The 18,485-nt window shown below is 42.3% G+C and overlaps 1 long non-coding RNA gene across 2 annotated transcripts in view; it reads left to right on the top strand.

The window, feature by feature from the left end:
* The window catches only part of LOC309878731, a 51,952-nt gene that overhangs the window by 27,673 nt on the left and 5,794 nt on the right, over positions 1–18,485 (top strand). For both annotated transcript variants that reach the window (XR_014317614.1, XR_014317615.1), the window contains exons 4-7: positions 3,376–3,575; positions 4,164–4,214; positions 6,538–6,618; positions 12,951–13,111. This is a non-coding gene — a long non-coding RNA (uncharacterized lncRNA). The remainder of the gene's footprint in view (positions 1–3,375; positions 3,576–4,163; positions 4,215–6,537; positions 6,619–12,950; positions 13,112–18,485) is intronic.

Here is an 18,485-nt window from a genome sequence, read left to right as displayed (position 1 = left end):
GTATCTCAGGGATTGCGGAGCTCAGAAAATCTGCAGGTCTCAAACGAGACTTTCAGATTACACAGGAGGATTTCTTTGTCTCTGGTCACAGGCAATTTACAGCCCCTACCACTGATCTGCAGCCCGGGGGAAAAAGGTCAGTTGGAAAAGCAGGGTTTGGAGTGAGAAGGGCCCTGCTGCTTACAATATCTTCCAGGGACTGGGGGACAATAAGTGTCTCTCCCCACCTAGTGGTCATCGAGAGATTTCTAACAGAGCAGTAGCCTGGATCAGAGGGGTTAGCAGCCTGCTAAAAGTGATGCATTGTGATTTTTTTTTCCATGCTAGCACCGGGAGGAGGTGGTTGCTGTCTATTGTATCCAGCTGAGATGAAAGCAGGGAGAAGGATTTGGTTTCCAATACACTCCTCCTCAAAATATAGGGAGGGTAAGGAACTGAACTGATGGTAGGAAATGATTGTAAGAGATGATCAGGGGGTGGACACTAATGTTTCTTTTCTCCATAATTCACCTGGTGTTGGTTTTGTGGTGAGTGAGAACAAATTTTAAATGTGACAGGAGCAGAAATATCTTCATTGCTTGACGGCTTGTTTGGCCTGGCTGTGGGTAATTCTTTCTGCAAACAATGCGGCATTGGGCGAGGGGAGAGGAACGTGAAATTAAAATGCATGTGGATGTTAAGCAAAGCTGATGCTTGTCTAAATTTGAATAAGGGAGCAAAGAGAGTAAGTAGTGAAAACAAACAGAGTTGTTTGAATTCTTCCCATTCCAGCACCCTAAGGTGTTACCAGTAACACAGAAAAAAATATATGCGGCAAAAATGTGACTGCAGTATTAACACAACGCATTCCACTCCCTTCTCTAAGACTATTCATATGGAGCCTGCATGGCTGTTAAATCATCCTGTTTGGGAAAGCAGTGGGTTTTTTGCTACTCTCCTTTTAGAACAGACCGTGAAACAGAGCAAATAGAGTAACCCGGTGTACCTGCAGCCCCAAAAGTACCTTGCTGTGACTTTGGGCTACTCACATATGGCTCTCTGCCTCAGGGCTAGATGATCTTTCATCATCTTTTCCAGTGCAGTGTTATTATTCAGTAACTGTGAAATAAGGATAATTATATTTATGTGAAGAAAACTTGGAAAATCAAAGCTGAAATGTGTAATTAAAGACTTCAGTTTCATCGCAAGTGCTGGCTGAGGCCAATTCTCTGCAGGGCCACTCAGTTACCCTTCCCTCTGGCTAGAAGAAACCCAATGGCTGAATCCTCTTGTTCTGCACATAGACAGGAGCAGGGGTCTCAGCTCACGCAGCTGCTCTTTCCCCCAGCAGACTAATTTCCCAGAAAACTCCTACAGAAAATCCCTAGAGCTTAAGCCTGTGCTGAGGTTGTTTTTTTTTTTTTTTTTTTTTCCTCTGAATGCAGAGGCTTGACATGAGCCAAATAGAGCTGCTTTCCCTGGAGTCAGGTGGGGGCTCAGGAGGGGACACCAATTCAAGGAGGGCTGTGTGCAGGGGGCTTAGCTGCATCCTGCATTCCATCATATCGGCCAGCCCCAGCTCAGGAAGCCAGGCTCATCCCATTCACCTTCCTCCTCCTCGGGGAAAGGACATACAGAGCCTGCATATTTCACATCACAGAGATCAGATGCAGGGGAAGGGTCTGTATTTGAATTGATTCTGGCTTTACGTGGCTTGGCCTATAAATACTTGAGGCTCCTGCATGAACGCAGTACCCAGGGTAAAGAAATCTGTGCTTCCCAGTTTCACAGGAAGAGGTTTGTGGTGTGTCCTCAGGTGAGCTGTAGGGCCACCAGCTGGGTGGGGACCCAGGGGCAGCTCCAGTTGCAGCTCCACTAACTCATCCCAGATACCTGCTTCAGCCCTCGCTGATGGACCTTCTCCTCCTGCACACCCCAGTGAGTGTGGGACAGCTGCTGTCCTCTGAGATTTCTTGTAATTCTCCCAAACAGATAGTCTGAACAAGAAGCTGACAAAATAAGTCCTCTTAACTGAGAACTGAACTACTATGAGCTTTACCAGGTTAGTAAAAGCTTCCCTGGACAGGAGATGGACATTTCCCCTGGTAGAAATAGGGTCCCTATTGCTGTGGGCTGTTCCCATGGACTGCCTCGTCTATCTGAGTGAGGTTGTTTTCAATATAGTCCTAAAATAGGAAGGTCATCTGAAAGCCCTGTAGCACCATGATAAGGGGTCAAACTGTCCTGTGGCTCAGGTGAGGAGGTGAGAGAAGTCTGGCAGAGGGTCTCCACGTGCCATGAGGCACTATCTTCCTGAAAGTGTCACGAGCTTGGAATGGGAGAAGGGCAAGATGGATTTCTTCCTTGTCTCAACCATAATTATTATTTTCTCCACTTGATTCTACAGAGACCTTTCATGTTACAGTGGTACAATAAAGCCGATGGAAATAAATGTGCATCTTCCCTCCAGCTCTCTTATCAATACCTTTGTACAACAATAAATAACAGGAAAGCAGAGCTCGCTTGTCAGTGTTACCAGCTGCTATTGCTTTCTTTAAACATACAGTCATATATATTTCAGTCTTCTTTATTGCTGACTTTTCTGAAATAAATAACAGCATGAGATGGGGCTGTGGACACATTGTCTTACCTAAGACAAGATCTTAAATAAAGACTGCTAAATAAGGTATTACTAACAGTCAGATGTTAGATATCTTGATTTTTTATTCTTATTTTATGTAGTTGTTTTATTTTCAGGGTGTGCCAGAGAAACTAGTCAAAAGCAAACTAGGTTGCTAATTAGTCTCAAATTAGGTTATGTTGACAGCTAACCCTAATTTACACTTTGACACATAGACAGGTGGGTGTACTTGTTGACACCTCGTTGGTCTGGCACAGCCCTATAAGCATTGTAGGAGAGAGCATCCCCTTCTCCATCAGCATCCCATTTTCAGGCCCCTGCCTGGTCACAGCTGGTTCTGGCTTGTCTGTGGCCTCTCCTTGACCAGACACCACACTAGTGTCCTGCTGTCCCCAGCAGATGCAGCTGTCTTGGTTGAGGCCACTTGCATGTTCCTGGAGTTTTACTTCCCATCATGAGTAGTGTGGACACTTCAGGATCCAACATGCCGTCAGTTTGAGGACAACTTGTTGGGATGTGCTTTTGCAGGCAGGTGCCCATGGAAACCATGTTTTCCTCTCTTGTCATGACTGAAATCAAGATACCCAACATCTGCTCCCTCCCCCTTTCCCAGTCATACTGTCAACGAGGGAAATGAGTTTGGGTTTGGTACAATGTGTTCCTGACGTATCCACTCTGGCTTTTTTTAGTCTCTTTATTTTCCTCCTGGTGTTTATAACAAGATTGTTTAATAATTTGCTCTAGTCTCTTTCCAGACTGACAGTTTTATGGTTCCCCGGCTTCTCATTTTCCACCTTTAAGAGGGAGAAGCACTCTGTTTACCCTCCTGGTATGCGGCACAAGCGATTTCACACGAAGGAGCAGCAAAATGATATTGCATTATGACAACGACTCTGAGTCATCGTGAGGATTAACCAGGAACCACGGCGGCGAGGGGACAGTTGGAATGTAGCAGGTAGCACTGCCCCACCTTTGCAGAGGGTTGTGCGCAGCTGAGCAGTGCCACAAAGTGATGGTGGGGTCAGGATGGCTGCAGAAAGAAAAGAGAATGGCAAGGCCAAGCACTGCAGATACTGGGTTATCAGTGCTGTCCAACAGTGTGGGTGTTTGGCTTTGGGTATTTTGGTGTTTTGGAAGTGCAGTGTTGACTTGGTGCATGACTCTCCATCTCCCAGCGTGGAAAAGCTAAACTTTCCTTTTCCAGCATGCACTGATGGTCTGAAAGAACTAAAAGGCCAATATATGACATCTAGCATATCCATGTTAATCTCTGGTGTTCAAAAAAAGAAAAGAAAAAAAAAAGAAGAAAAAAAACAATGCTGTTGTTTAATAAAAAATAATTAACTTGCCACACATCTTATATGAAAGATTTTTTTTTTTTTTTTTCCTTTTGACATTACTTTGTTGATCTGTTTGGAGGGATTAGGTACTGGGACATGAAGTTTGTGCAAACTTTCTCAATAAGCTATGTTAGTCACAAATATCCCTTAAGAAAACTATTCTGTTCTTGCTGTTGATAACTATATCCTTTTTTATTATTCAGAACACGAGAACACAAGACAAGAGAACAGAGAATCCAGAAGATACCTAGCTTGTAAATAACTTCATAATTTTCCCTTTTTCTGTCTTTGTGTTTACAGAACAAAATGTTTAAATCCAAGTGTACTTTTGCTAGACTGTATCAGTGTTTATAGAGTCTGTTTTTCACAGCTTAGAAAACGAAAGTTCAGGGAAATTCCATCATTCTGGTGGTAATGAATTTCAGATCTAACACCGCTGATGTGTAACAGCACATGAAATATTTGTTCATTTTATGTTGAGCGGGCGTTGTGACGGTATTGTGGTTGTTTCTGAGTTCATTCACTTGAGAAGAATGTTTCTCTCTTTACAGTGCAGAACTGTGGCTCAGCCTGAGCCCCTTGCTATGAAATTTAGGTCCTGTGCATGGGCATACAAGCCGGTACAGTACAGAAAACAAAGCGATGATTGAATTCCCTTGCCTTCAGGAATATTTCAGTGTTTGCAGGATCAACAACTTAATTTATTCTTTTAGAGTAAAAAGTAATGCTAGCGTTGTTAACTACAGTACACACAGTTAACTACAGTACATGGCAAGGTGATGGATTACAGCCTGCAAAATGAAGAAAAGCACTGAAAATACAGCAACTTCTAATTATCAGTTTTATCTGTACTGTGACAACAACCATGGAAGAAATCTTTGATCTCATAATAGAGCCAGGATTCCCTTTTTCTTACTTACTGCAATAAACAGGAAGGGGATATTACCTGCTTTCACGCTAATTCCCTAGATAGCACTATTACTTGCTGTGCCATGCAGGGTTACAGAACAGTTTTGCACGACAGACGCTACTTTTTTGGCATAGCTTCTGGAGAAGTAGCGCATGGTTTGTGTCGGTCATGTTCTTATTGTCACTTAATAAAGACTTGTAAAACTGCCCTCCCACATCACGCAGAGCAGTGCATTTGGGGCCAGGTCCCCAGCTGGTCTGAAGTGGCCTGGTGAGCTGAGGCTGTGTGAAGGTGATGGCTACAGCCCAGGCTCTTCCCTTGGCCACCTTCCCTGTGCCCCTCTCCTCCCTCTTGGCGTCAAGCTGGGCTGTGTGCCCCCCACACTACCAGCACCCCAGCTTTGTGCTGCCTCTGCTTTGAGCTTAATAAGGCACAAGGGGACATCAGTGGCTCCATGCACAGCTCTGCTCCTGAGAGCCACCGGCAGGAGCACTTCACAGCCTGTTGGGCCAGCTCACCTCTGCACGTTGTTGAGCTGTACATCAAGTTGGGAATGAATGGACAATAAAGTGTATAAACCTATGCTAAGAGATAAGCAAGATTGCCTAATCAAAACCCTCATTTAATTCCACCGTCTTCTCCTTTTCTTCACACCAGGAGTTTTAGGTAACCTTCAGTGATAGCATTTAGCTTCCTTTTTTTGCTGCATTTCTGCAAAGTTTCTCCATGCTACAGACTTTTGTATTTAAAAATAGTTATTTTTTTTCTCAGTACTAAAGCAGCTGCATCATGTTCCCAAGTCAAATATCCCGATTATTTAAAGCAGATCTCTTCTTCATTCCTTCAGTATTTTGTCAGCAGAAATTAAGTCGATGGAGAAATACGATGGCTGCAAAGTTCAGTTTCCGTATTTCCATTGCAGAGAGCTCTCAGTCAAGTGTCTGCAGTCAAACACTAACTGCAGCCAAGTTCGTATGTTACTGGGGACACCATAAGGGATTCTTGTAGGAGAGACTGAAACTCAGTCATGGAGGTACCCCCTTTTCATTTAAAAAGCAGCTTTGAAAGAAGATTTGTCTGCCAAATCCCTCGTAGTATTGAGAAAGAGAAGTCCTTTGGAAAAACCTATGTGCGTGCTGGTGTGCAGTACATAAATGGATGGAGATCAGCTGCAAAATACACACACCTTGGTTCACGGGGAGGTGACCCAAGAGTAAACTAGAAAAATTCATCCCCTGCTTTGCACATACACAAAGGGTTCAGATCTCTCCATTGCCAGGGGATGGGAGTCCATTAACAGCTCCCAAAGGCAAGCAACAAGCTGCTTGCTGGGGCTAAGATGCCTTTACTTCATTTTTGCTCATTTGAAGGCACTGGTATCACTTGAAGACTAAGAGGCAGCACTGGATAGGAAAAATTTTAAAAGGAAATTCCAGGATATATTCAAGTGCTAACAGGGTGGTGTCTGGGAAAGTGTTTTAAAAGGGGAAATGAGCAACACATCTAAGAAAACAAATGAACATTGATTGAAGATTTGAGGGAGAGGTCTAAGCTGACTGAGGGTGTTGTTTCACTGGCTTCTTTTGTGTTTGCTAGGATGAATTTGGCTCGAATTATATAAATGACAAAAGCAGGTCAAAAGATAATTGTCTGTTTTATTTGTACAGAGCCTGCTCTCGGTGGTTGCTGTTCACAACTAAGACTCAGGAATGGTTTCATCATACAACTAATGAAGACTAATAGTGCAGGTGAATTGTTTTGCATCTGATGTACAGGAATATTTTAAAAATTGTGATGATGTAACTAGGAAATCTGTGCTCATTTTAAAGTTCCAGATGGTTTTGGAATTAACTCTGATTTCCTGAATAAAAATACCTGATGCAGCATCTTCAGAACATCTGTACTTGAATTGTGGCTGTCTTGTCACTTATGGTGACCAAGGTATATAGTTTCTTCTGCTCTTCCAGGAAACGTGATTTACAGTTTTGTACGGTGCACCAAGAGTAGCAAAATGAGAATTAAGTCAGGAAGAGGCAGTCTTGAGTGCTGTGCATGGATTGGGCCTGGATTTGATTAATTGCTTTACGTGGAAAGTAGCTCTCACTTTAGCAGTGAAATCACTGGGTTGCATGTTATCTGGCAAGTCTGCTAACAGTTCACAGAAAGGAACTGAACTCTTGACACCACCTGTCCACTGATGACCGTACAGTTGGATTTTTCCTTCTCAGTCTCTGTTTTCTACATGCACATTGTTTTTTTGGCTGATGCCTGAGGTCTTGGTAAGATTCAGGCTGAACTTCCGTTCAGCTTACTGAGTTTGGGTAGATAGCTCCCCTGGGAAAGGGCAGGGGTGAGCAGAAAAGATGAGCCTGCAGGGCAGCACACCCTCATCTTCCTTCCTTTCTTAAGGATTCTGCACTGGGATAGGGGATGTCCTCATGTTGCCTTTCAAGAACAGGTTTTTATTTATTTATCACTTTTCATATGCAGATTCCTATACATACATACACCTATATATACATATTTTTGTGAAAGTACATTTAAATGCATTAATTATATGCTATTTCTCTTTGTTACTATTTGTGACCCTGTAAAAATTAATCTGTGGGCCCTGAACAGTAAACTGGAGTATATCCCACGGCAAATTGCTTGAAGCAGCCAGCCACGATGCAGTGTCTGCAAACACAGTGCATCCTTCTCTGAGCACCTTGCAGTTTGTGTGTGTCTGTGTGTTACACGCAGCCAGGAAAGGACTTTCAACAGATTTCCTGGTGCTCTCATTCACGGACCCCAAACACACTTTCCATGAAAGAAAGTTTTGGTGGAAACTCTGCTTTGCAAAATTCCTGGATGCCTTTTTGCCTTCCTGATGTCAATTTCCAGGAAAGCTTGGTGTAGCCCTTTGTAACATTTGGAAGCAGTGTCGATTAATGTGAGTTACCTGTGTTATATTTGGTTTATTTTCTAAGCCTGGCTGAAAAATGGAACAAATTATTGCAAGGAGACTGGTAAACTCCTGTGGTATAGTGGAACTGCAAGAGGTTTTGAACCCCAAGAGGTAATGATCAGAAGGTAAAATCTCAGGTGGAAAAAGAAGAAAAAATTCCAATGATATGTATGTTGTACCAAGCTTTCTAACAATGTGAGTGAGGGGCACCAAAAGCCCAGTATAGAGAGTTATTTGTGCCTGGGCTAGAGGAACCTCAGTGAGCAGGTGCCAGTGGCCAGCCTGGTACATAGGTATGTGGCTCATGCCCATTCCGAGTGCATCTGATTTTGTGCTTGAGCAATGACTGCTAAACATCTTTATCTTTTCTTAATTCTGGTTATTGTTGGATGATTTCTTCTCTGTCTTTTCTCCAGGGAAATGTTAAATTATTCTTTTTTTTATCTCTCCCCCCCCGTCTGTCTACTGGTGTTTATTCCTCCCTGGAAGAAATCCAAGTTTTGTAATTAAGGCACTGGGAACAGTAAGAGGTTTGATCAGTAGATAAAACATAATTATAGCAGACCTGTGAGTCTCTCTGCAGTAAATATTTTAGCACCTTGGGCCAAATCCTCCATTAACACAAGAAGAGTTATTGGACATCACACTGTTTTACACCAACTGGGAATCTGTGCAAAACTGCACAGACAGCTCCAGTGCGGTTCTGTGGGAAAATATCCCCCTTCTCCCTCCCCCCCCAAAAAAAACACAAAACAACAACCAAACAAAACCTTATTAAGATGATGAGATGCAATTTTTGTGCCCAACTGGCAGTTCAGATGAAATTTGTTGTTGCTGTTGTTTAGTTAGTTTTTTTGTTTTTCTTTTACATTCTGTGACACACACTTGCTTATCTTTTTTCCCCTGGCTGTTTTTGAACATCCTGAAATAGAATTATATCTGTATAGGTAAAATTTTCAAAACTAATCTCTTTAGTCGCAGTGTTGAGTACGCTGTTTCATAGTTGGCTTGCATATATTAATCAGCCAAGCACTGTAACTTATACCTTAATTGGGGCACTTAGGTGAGGGTATGTGGTAGAAGCATTTTGCAGACAAAAATCTCAGAGCAGGCTGATTTGGAGAACAGCACCAAACTGGCTGACTATTCCCCAAATTTTGCTGTTTCTGGGTATCTTGTTTACCTCCCTGCTGAGGTCCTGAGCCTATTTCCATGCCATAGCTAGTGGCAATTGCTATTTGTGGCCTTCCTGACCAGTGAAAATGCTGTGAAGGGAGGTCAGCCACGTCCCCCAAGGTCTTCCCCAGCTGTGAGCCTTGAGGGAGCCTGACATTAAGTATTATTCACTGAACCAGCAAAGTACCAGATGTTGTCCTGCTGACTCCTCACCCCTCCAGGGTGGATCGAAGGCTGTAGAGGGACATGCAGAAAATTATCTGCCACAGACATGGAAAGAGAAGGACTTCTGGGAAGAACAACCCCCCTGCATGTGATGGAAAATTCTCCAAGGGGACCGAATAGATGAACCATAACACAGTTTGAGAAGCTGTCCCCTCCCCAGGCTATGTTGACAGTCCTTTCAGGTAGTCAAGACCTGCTTCCTAAAGGATCTAAAGATTTTACTGCCTAACAAATGAAGTGACCTAGTGGGGAGGATGAGCACCACTTCCAGGTCTCTCCCATGAGCAGAGCTTGTTGTCCTGCTGCTGCCAGATATAGAGGCTAACATGTTTCCAAAGGGAGACCTTTGCTGAAGAAAGAAAGCTGAACAACCAGTTTTCTGCCTTGTCACAGATGGCATTAGGTAGGATCTTACATAAAAATGAACATTCAACCCATTGGGGAACCAACTTCCCCCTGTCCGTCTTCATGCAGTCATTTACAGAAATGATCTGCTTAGTATTTTGGAGGGTGTTCTCCATCTGATTGCATCTCTCTCTGCGGGGGTTGTTCAGAAACTGGAAGGCGTAGAAATCAAGACAAAAGGCAACAAAGATGAAAATCAAAAAGAAAGTGAATTTAAGACCATGAAAATCCTATGGCAATTGCTGCTTGCTTTAAGTTTGTGCCACAACTCCTGCAGGAAGAGTTCTGCAGCAAAGGCAACAGTTGGTAATAGATAGCTTATAGCATAATAGAGAAAACAAATCCCTTGCTATGTCTTGCTTCAAAAGCAGGACCAATAACCTAGTGTATTCCGAGCAAGGACACTGTGACTAACACACTAGAGAGTTTAAAGAAAGCATTGAATAACAATGCAACATTATTAGAATAGGAAGAAAAATAGTCTCATTAAAATGGTATGTCCTAGCCTGATCCTTTATGAAACAAAGGTTCCAGGGAGCTGAGGGTGAAAGGTGAGTCTATAACCCTTCCTGTATTAAGATATAAAACAATTAATATAATACAATATGAAAGAGCTTTCTTTTGTTCTCTAGAAACAAGGTCCAGGGCTCAGCTAGCCCTTCTGGGTGGCCCCTATTCTTATGTGGGGTTGATACAAAAACTCTTACCTCAAGTTTATGTCTGCACTGTGTGCATGATCAAAGAGTGAACTGCAACAATATTTAAAGTCATCGGAAAGCCGCATGTCTATAAAAGAAGTATTTCATTATGATGCAGAGATGCCAAAAGCATCATTTCCCTTCAAGGTTTGCCAACTCAATTGAAATAAGACGTAAAGGATGCATCTGTGCAAAGGCTTGCAGTTATACAGCTGCAAGAGAGGGAAACCAGTTGTTTATTCCTTCAGAAGTCTTGCATTTACAAAAGTAAACAATGCACAGATTGAAAAGGATGTATCCCATACCATACGCAAAGGCTGTCTCCAACTAGCTGTGAGCACACATCATTTTCATACAGGAAAGCTGTGGTTGGCTCTGACCATAAGATTTTGGAAGCAATAATGAGAAAAGATTGTGGCAGCACCAATGCATCTATAAAACATAGTGATGTTCCCATAGAAATATGCTACTGTGGTTAAATACAGACCAAGAAAAAATGTACCCCATGCAGATTTCTTGATCAGATGTTTTTTGGCAGCAGGTAGCAATTAGGAGATATTTTCAGGCGTAAATTAACTTTGTTTGGACTAAGTGGCATTTGTGAGCTAAGAAATGTAAAGCCCAGCCATGCCAAATGCTCAGTTGTCCTCAATCATTTTATTGCATTTCATTGGTACAATGGCTGTCCAAGGAAGAGTTGACAGTTGTGGGTTGTGTTTGGGATCCACACTCACAAAGAAAAAAATTGTCCATTCTGGCAACACAAGTTTCACAAACAGCAAAGAAGGGCCAAGAAATAAGAAGTGACACTATATCTCTGATGACTTTCATTTTTATAGTATATTTTTGTCCTCTGAGACAGAGCTTGGTTGTACTGATTGAAATGAGATGCTTATTTTCTTGGAACTAAAAAAAGATCAAACTGTCTGCAATTAGAGTTTTCAGTTGTGGGTTTATTATTATTTTATTATTTTTATTTTTTTCATTTAGCTCAAGAACTATTATTGGAAACTGCCAGTAGGAGCTATAGCAAAGACTTGCTACTTCCACCTTGTTATTATATGTATAAGAGTTACCTCTTGCAGAAATGCTTATTGTTTGGCATAGTTCATTTTTGTTTTGTTTTCCTGGAAGCCAAGTGTATCAATAATGAGATTTACTATACTTTTTTTTTTTTTTTTTCTACTTTGAATCAGTCTTGATGGCAGCTGCTACCCTCAGATTAGTTATTGCAAACAAACAAAGCTTTCAGTTCATATATTTGGCTCAGGGTTCAAAGAGCGACTAGACAAAGTAATGGAGGAAGAACCTGTCAATGGGTACTAAGTGCAAAGAAAGCACTTCTGTTTTAGGAAACTCCTATACTGCAAAGTATAACAGCTTTGGAGGGTAACCTGACACTGTATTTTCATATACCTGCTACCTTCTTGTATTCCTTCTCATATATCTGTTCTTGGCCAGTATTGGAAAGAGGACAACGGGACTTTCATCTGAGGTAGTAACTCATTTTTTTGTCCTCGTGTTCTTATTCCATGTCATAAAAACACAATGGCTTTTCTGCTTCTAACACCTTTCTTAGCAGCCACACATCTGATTTGTGGAGCTACGTTGGCTCTACATCACAAGAGAAAATAAAACTGCCTCCCTAGCTTGTTGATATGGTAATCTGCCTGCCAAAGGTTGCATGTGAAATGCAAAATGAACAGGATGCATTGAAATGAAGAGTGCAGTTAGGGACCTCCCTCTCATCCCCTGCTGCCCTCCCCCCACAGCTGTTTGGAAACTGTCACATTTTGAAAGTAACCATTAAAAATCAAAAAGACGTGTCATAAAACCTCATGAAAATCCTTTTAAAAGCCTAATACTGGTTCACATATTTCATTAAATAACAACCAGAGCAGCGAACCATTTGTGGCTGGCTTGGGTCATGTGAGCTCATTTGTGGCTTGACTTTCTCTTGATGAAATTCCTTGTGAGAGCAGTTCTCAAAGAGAGAAAAACATAAGTTAGTTTCATATATCTGGCTCAATCAGGTTGCCCAAATTATCATTTTTCACTGCTGTCAGGGAATCAGAAACAAGAGGTCAGTGTTATTCCTGCTTGGTACAATCAGGTTGCTTTGGTACAGCAACAGGCAGGACCAACACCTCCTCCACAGGTAAATGGGTTTGATTTGGCTGAAGAAGTACCCAGCTAGTTGTTAGGATGGAAAAGACATATCTGGAGATGACTAAGTAAACCTGCACTGAGAGGCTCCTACCCTTACGTGATGCTATCTGTATTAGCCCTGTTCATGTCAGTGGAACTGGAGTGGTGTATGTACATTTGTGTTAGTCTACCTGGAAAATATCCAAGATTTCTAGATAAAATTAATATTTTTCTTCTTCTTCTTCTCAAGTTTGCACTCAAAAATGGAAGTTTGATAATTGAGAAAAACAATTAATCAAAGAACCTTTCAAAAAGGGAAACGGCAACTTAAGATTTGTTGCCATAACAGATGTCTTAAGTTAGTTAGAACAGGTCATCCACGTGAGGAATCCCAGAAGGATGTAAGTAAGGCTCCTCCTATTTTATAAGCGAGTCCACCACTTTTTCTATTATTATTAAGGTCTTCTATGTTCTTTTATAGACATCCTCTCAGCAGGAAGCAGTACTCAGCCTCTGTCTTTGACGGCCCAGGCAGGATTGCGTGCCATCTTTGACACGCTACTCCCTCAGAGCCTGGGAAAGCAGTAAGAAATATGAGATGTCCTGCAAGAATGTGGAAGACATCATCTGTCTTGGAGCTTGGTGAGTTTCCGGCAAAATTTATTTATGGATCAGATTCATAGTAATTCCTCAAATCTGCCATTTGAGAGGCTCCAAACTAAGAAAACTGGAGGAAATTGAAAATCAGCATAGACTGGTGTCACCCTTGCACACAGGTTCTGAGTTATTTGGGGCCTCCTAGCTGAAGGGGAAAGCTTAAGATATCCTCGTGAACCTAGTGAAAATGTCTCCTCAATGCAAAGCAGCTGTCAAAAGCTAACAACAGTAAGCAAGCTGTGTTAGCAAGGGAATAGGGAATAATACAGAAAATCTGGGGGCTTGACAAGTTAATCAAAGCTGGGCAGCAGTTTAAGAAACCTCAGAAGGATATAAAACAGAGCTGCTCAAATGATTTCTAGTGAAAGCTGCTGGATGGATTTAAGTGCTGGAGGCAGTTGGGTCATTTCATCTCCAGGAGGATGGCAAGTTGTACGTGAGTGCTGGGGAGAGGGAATGGGAGTTGCTTTGCAGCACTGAAGTGGGACTGGGGTGATGTTCTGGTCCTCTGCAAGAAGTGGAGCTCCTGTTTCACCTGGGAAGATTTATGGGGCTGAAATGGGGCTTGGCAAAATGAAGAGAAAGAAGGTGTAGGGATAGCTTCTTAAAGAGGGGATAAGAGAAAGAAGATGAAGGGAAATTTCTGGAACCAATGGGGAAGCACACAGGGGTCTATGTGAAGATAGGCTGGTGGAGGAGGGGGCCTACAGTTGGGTTTGGATGCTGAGAAAACAGAGAATACATTTTGCAGCTGGTCCTTCTTCAGTAGAAAATAACTTTATTAGACCTTGCTCCCATCTTGGCAGCATGGGGAGGAGAATAAGGGAGTGTTGCACTTGAATACACAGCAACCAGCAACAAAGAAGCATTTTCAGCATTGTGAAAGGTGCAGAGAGCAGGAATAGAGCAGGAATGACAGGTGAACAAGCATGGGGGTTGGCAAAGCACCAGATTGTGAAGCCAGTGTGACAAACCCCCAGAGAACTGGGAATGCATCAGAGCTGGGTTGTTGCAATGCGGTAATTCATTGTGAACATCTAAGGAAATTATGGAGGTTATTGCCCTGAACAGGTCTTCAGAACATAAAGATGACTCGGAGCTTCAGGATATGGGTGTGTGTTAGTAGGTGGAGTAAAGGAAAACAGAGAAGAAGCTTTGAAAAAAAAAAAAAAAAAAAAAAAAGGAGCTAACACTTTCTACATTGAGTCTCTGTTTGGACTGCACAGAGTGGGATTAGTAAATCTTACTCATTAAAAGCAGAGGTGCACTCTTTACTTTTCAACAACAGGTGAAATTCAGCCTTACAAACAAAGGCAGTGGAGCAACTGGAGACACACCTGCTCTTAGTGTGGTTAAAGTTGCTCTGATCTCTAAAAGAGAGGGTGTTCCTCCCCAGTGTGCCTCTTCACTGATATGATTATGCCAACTCATGAATCACAGTGGTGTATTTACATTTCTGAAATACATAATATTTTGCCTAAGATCTTCCTAGAATTGGTGATAGCTATTACTCATTATATAAAACATGAAAGAGGGAAATGCTTCCTCCTTTGGAAAAACATCATACCCTTAGGTGAGTTTGCTGGTTCATTCAAGTGTAGTGCAGTTTTCAGAATCCATTTTGTTTCTCTATTTACTTGAAAGATAGACAAAAAACTAGGACAAAAAGAAGTGAGAAAACAATTATGTAGGAAAACAACAAATTCAAAACCAGTCTGTTAACTGAATTATCTGTTTACAGGAATATAAATGCCCTTCTGACTCTTTAATATTGACTTGCATTGGTTGTACTAATGCTTAAAATGGAGTCTATGATTCTTCATTATTTGTATTCAATGGCCAGGAGAAGATATCCTTTGGAAAAAAAAATAAAAATATGTTAATTACACTTTGAAAAAGGAGTGTGTTGCTAGGACAGGTAATGTATTTCACTATCGATTCCAGGCATATACCAGACTGAAGACTTGACCCACCTAAATGCTTTCTTGGCCATTCTGGCTGCACATTTAGAGGTGGCTGAGCAAGAAACCAGACCCGTTCCCTCCTTGTGTGTGTGTTACTGACAATGAAGCTGTAGTGTTTCTACTATGCCATGATAGATCTAAATGTGGGCACTGCTGAATCTGTTTTAAGAAAGGTGTGTTGTGATTTTGACATGCTGCTCACACCTTTGCAAATGTGGTTCTTTAAACACATGTCAAAGTCAACACAAAGCTTCCAGAAATAAAATGAAGAGGGTATAGCAGAAAAGAAATATATATATAGGTCTTCAGAGAATGACCTCTGTTTGGAATGGGTATGTTAATTTGAAGGTTGAAGGGCTCGGCTGACTCTGGAAGTGTTTTTTTTTTTTTTTTTTTTTTTTTAAACATGAATTTCTTGTTCTCAACAAGAAATACAGCTGTGATAGCCCATGTGAGAAGAGACTGCAGCATAGGGGAATTGCTCACTTTGGGGTCTTTCAGGGTGAAATTGCAGCTCTTGACAGACAGAATTATAGAGAGGACCAAGATGAAGAATTGAGCTTAGGGTCACAGGTGATCCCAAAATAACTGCCAGAAGAGGCAGGTGGAGATTGTTACGTCTAAAAAGAAAGGTTTAAGAGGCAACAGATCAGGAGTTTAAGTGATGAACAGGAGGAAAGCAGAAGGAAAGTGAGGTGAGTAGTGCTATGGGGTGGTGAAATAAAGAAAAGGCTGCAAAAAAGAAAGCAGAGGCAAACTTATCCTGTGGTAGCCAGGAGGATGCAGGGGCTGTTGGAGCCTGGCAAGGAGAGCACTGGTCTCAGGTGAGGGCCAGGACTCTGAAACACAGGGCTCAGAGAAACAGCAGAGCCTGGTGATGCTAACCACCACCTGCCTTTGTTGTCTTCTGCTCTGTTTGTGGAATTGAGTTTGGGAGTTGACTGGAAGGCAGCTGAAATCATGGAAAAAAATGTTGAGACCTGATATGATCAGGACAAAAGAGTGGTTTACAACAGGCAGACAATTCTGCTTTCCAGCATGCAGTATTCTGATCATTCTATGTTTTCTTGTCTTGTTGGCAAAAATCTGCCAGCAGGAGACAACAAATGGCTTTTAGCTTATTGTTTCCTGTAAGGAAAGCATTATTTTTTAAAGATCTCTCCATTAAATCTGCATATTCTTAGATCCTGAAGAAAACAATGTGACTGAGAGTGTGAAAGGGAATTGAACAGCTGAAAATCTCTTTGCAAGGTCCTGCAATGGAGAATATATATTTTAATGTGAAACAGCGATGACAGGAGAGGCTTTAGAGAGCTTCAAAGCAAAACCATCCAGGCAGGCAGTCCTGCAGGACTTCAAAACCTTTCATTGAGACAAAGCTTTTTGTACATCAGAGCTTGAAATTCAAATCAAGCAGAGAGCAAGGCAAGCCAACTCTGAGCATTCTGCGTTTCACTTGAAGTCCTTAACGGCTATAGAAGTTTCTCCATCGCTTGCTTGCATTACACACAACTTTCAGTGCTGCTTTGCAGGTGTTCCTTTGCTCTCTTTCTTCCAATTTTGTTAAGCAGTCACACAGATTTGTAGTGCATCACATGTGCTTTTTAAGCTCCTCTTTGGCTGGATTCTCCTTCCAGTCTCAAAGGAGGATTTGTGTGAATCTTTGAGATGTAACCCACGTTTTTATTTTAAAAGCATTGCTTTTCTTATCTTCATGGTCCTAGGGGTCACAAAGGGCTACTTACAAGGTTATCATCAGGCTCACCAGCACAGAATGAAGTCACTCTGGATTATGCAAATCACTTAAATTCAGTTGCTCTTCTCAATGTTTCTCTTTTCTTCTTCTTCTGATGAGTTTTCTTGAATTTATTTTAAAATGATGGGAAGGGAAATGCACGGAAGAGCAAAAAGATCCATGAATCTCTATTAAGGAACCTGAAATAACATTTAATTCTATCCATATAATGCTGGTTTACAGTAAGATATACATTTTGATAGTGAATGCCCAAAGAGCCATCTAATGTAGGCTGCTTCAGCTTGAAGGCAGAGAGGAGACTACACTTCCTTCTGATGAAGGAACAGCTAGGTATTTCAAAGTTGTATCCATGATTATTCTTTGCCACTTTTGATTCAAAGAAATTCTTAAAGCTTGTTTCTAAATTGCTCATATTTTAAACCCTAATTTCAGCCATGCCTTTGTGTGTGTGTGTGTGCGCTGTTGTAACTGAGGAACCCTATGCTTTATCACCTACACTTCTGGCACAGCTAATCTATGCCAGAGACGGGAAGGGAACTTTGAGTTTGATCGTTGGCTTTGGCCAAACCCAGCAGAGGATGGAGGTGACTCAAGGTTTGGTACTCTGAGGCTTTGCTCTCAGGCATTTGCTCCCAGGGTGCAATATTGAAACCTGCACCTGATGCCCCTCTGTCAAGATAGGATGAGAGCTTGGTAACTGAATGAAAACTAGCCCAATCTCCTCCTTGGTCAATTGTGTAGATAATAATAAAAACCATGTAAAGCTGGCCTGTTTTCACCAGCACCACAGCAGCTGCATGTCCCATTCCCCTGATGAGCTCTTGAGGGGATTTGTGCCCAAGAAGAGCATCCTCATGCCACTGGCAATGGCTGTTGCGGATGTGCAGAAAGCCCCAGCTCCAGAGACTTCTCATGGTCAGGGAGAGTTTTGGTACCTCCAGTCTCAGGTGACATGTGGTGCCCTGCATGGCACTGAGGGGCTGATGGCACCTGGGGGGGCTCACAGGCTCCTGTCCTGGGAACCTGGGGGACTTGCTGCCACAGGGACCTGCTTCCACTTACAATATGACATGACCTGAAATGGGTGGCTTGAAAAAAAGCTGCCCCCATCAGGGGTAAGAGTGGCTTTGCCAGCCAGTTGCAGAGAGTTAAGGCAACCCCCAACAAGAAATAACTCTCCTGTTCTTCAAACAGGACAAGCCAAAGGTCCTGGTTTCAGCTGGGCATGGCATGGCTGAGGGAGTTTTGATTGTATATGTGACTGCTTTCCATTTCCTTGAAAATGGTGAAGGAATAGCCCAAGGTACAGCCATGATTGCTCAGCAGTAGGCTTCTGCTAGGCTACCAGCAGTCACAAAATGCCTGTGGCATTCCCATGCATTTTAATATTCTGTCATTTCATAAACAGATTATTACTGAGTTCTAATCCCAATGTCACTGGTATGCTTTTAACCCGAGGACAGAGGCAAGATTCCTCCAGTGAGAGGCAGTGGCTCCAGAAGCTAAGGTAAAGGAACAAAATGGGACTTATGCCTCCTGCTCCTGGCTCTGCTGTAGCTTCACAGTGTAATGCAAAGTCACTGAGGCTCTGGGCAGTTCAGCCATCTGCACAGTGGGGACCACATATGTCTGCAGGAAA

The sequence above is a fragment of the Aythya marila genome (assembly GCF_965140915.1).
Source record: "Aythya marila genome assembly, chromosome: 5".
NCBI classification, from domain to species: Eukaryota; Metazoa; Chordata; class Aves; order Anseriformes; family Anatidae; genus Aythya; species Aythya marila.
Note: the sequence above shows the minus strand (reverse complement) of the source record. Positions and strands in the feature narration are given on the sequence as shown.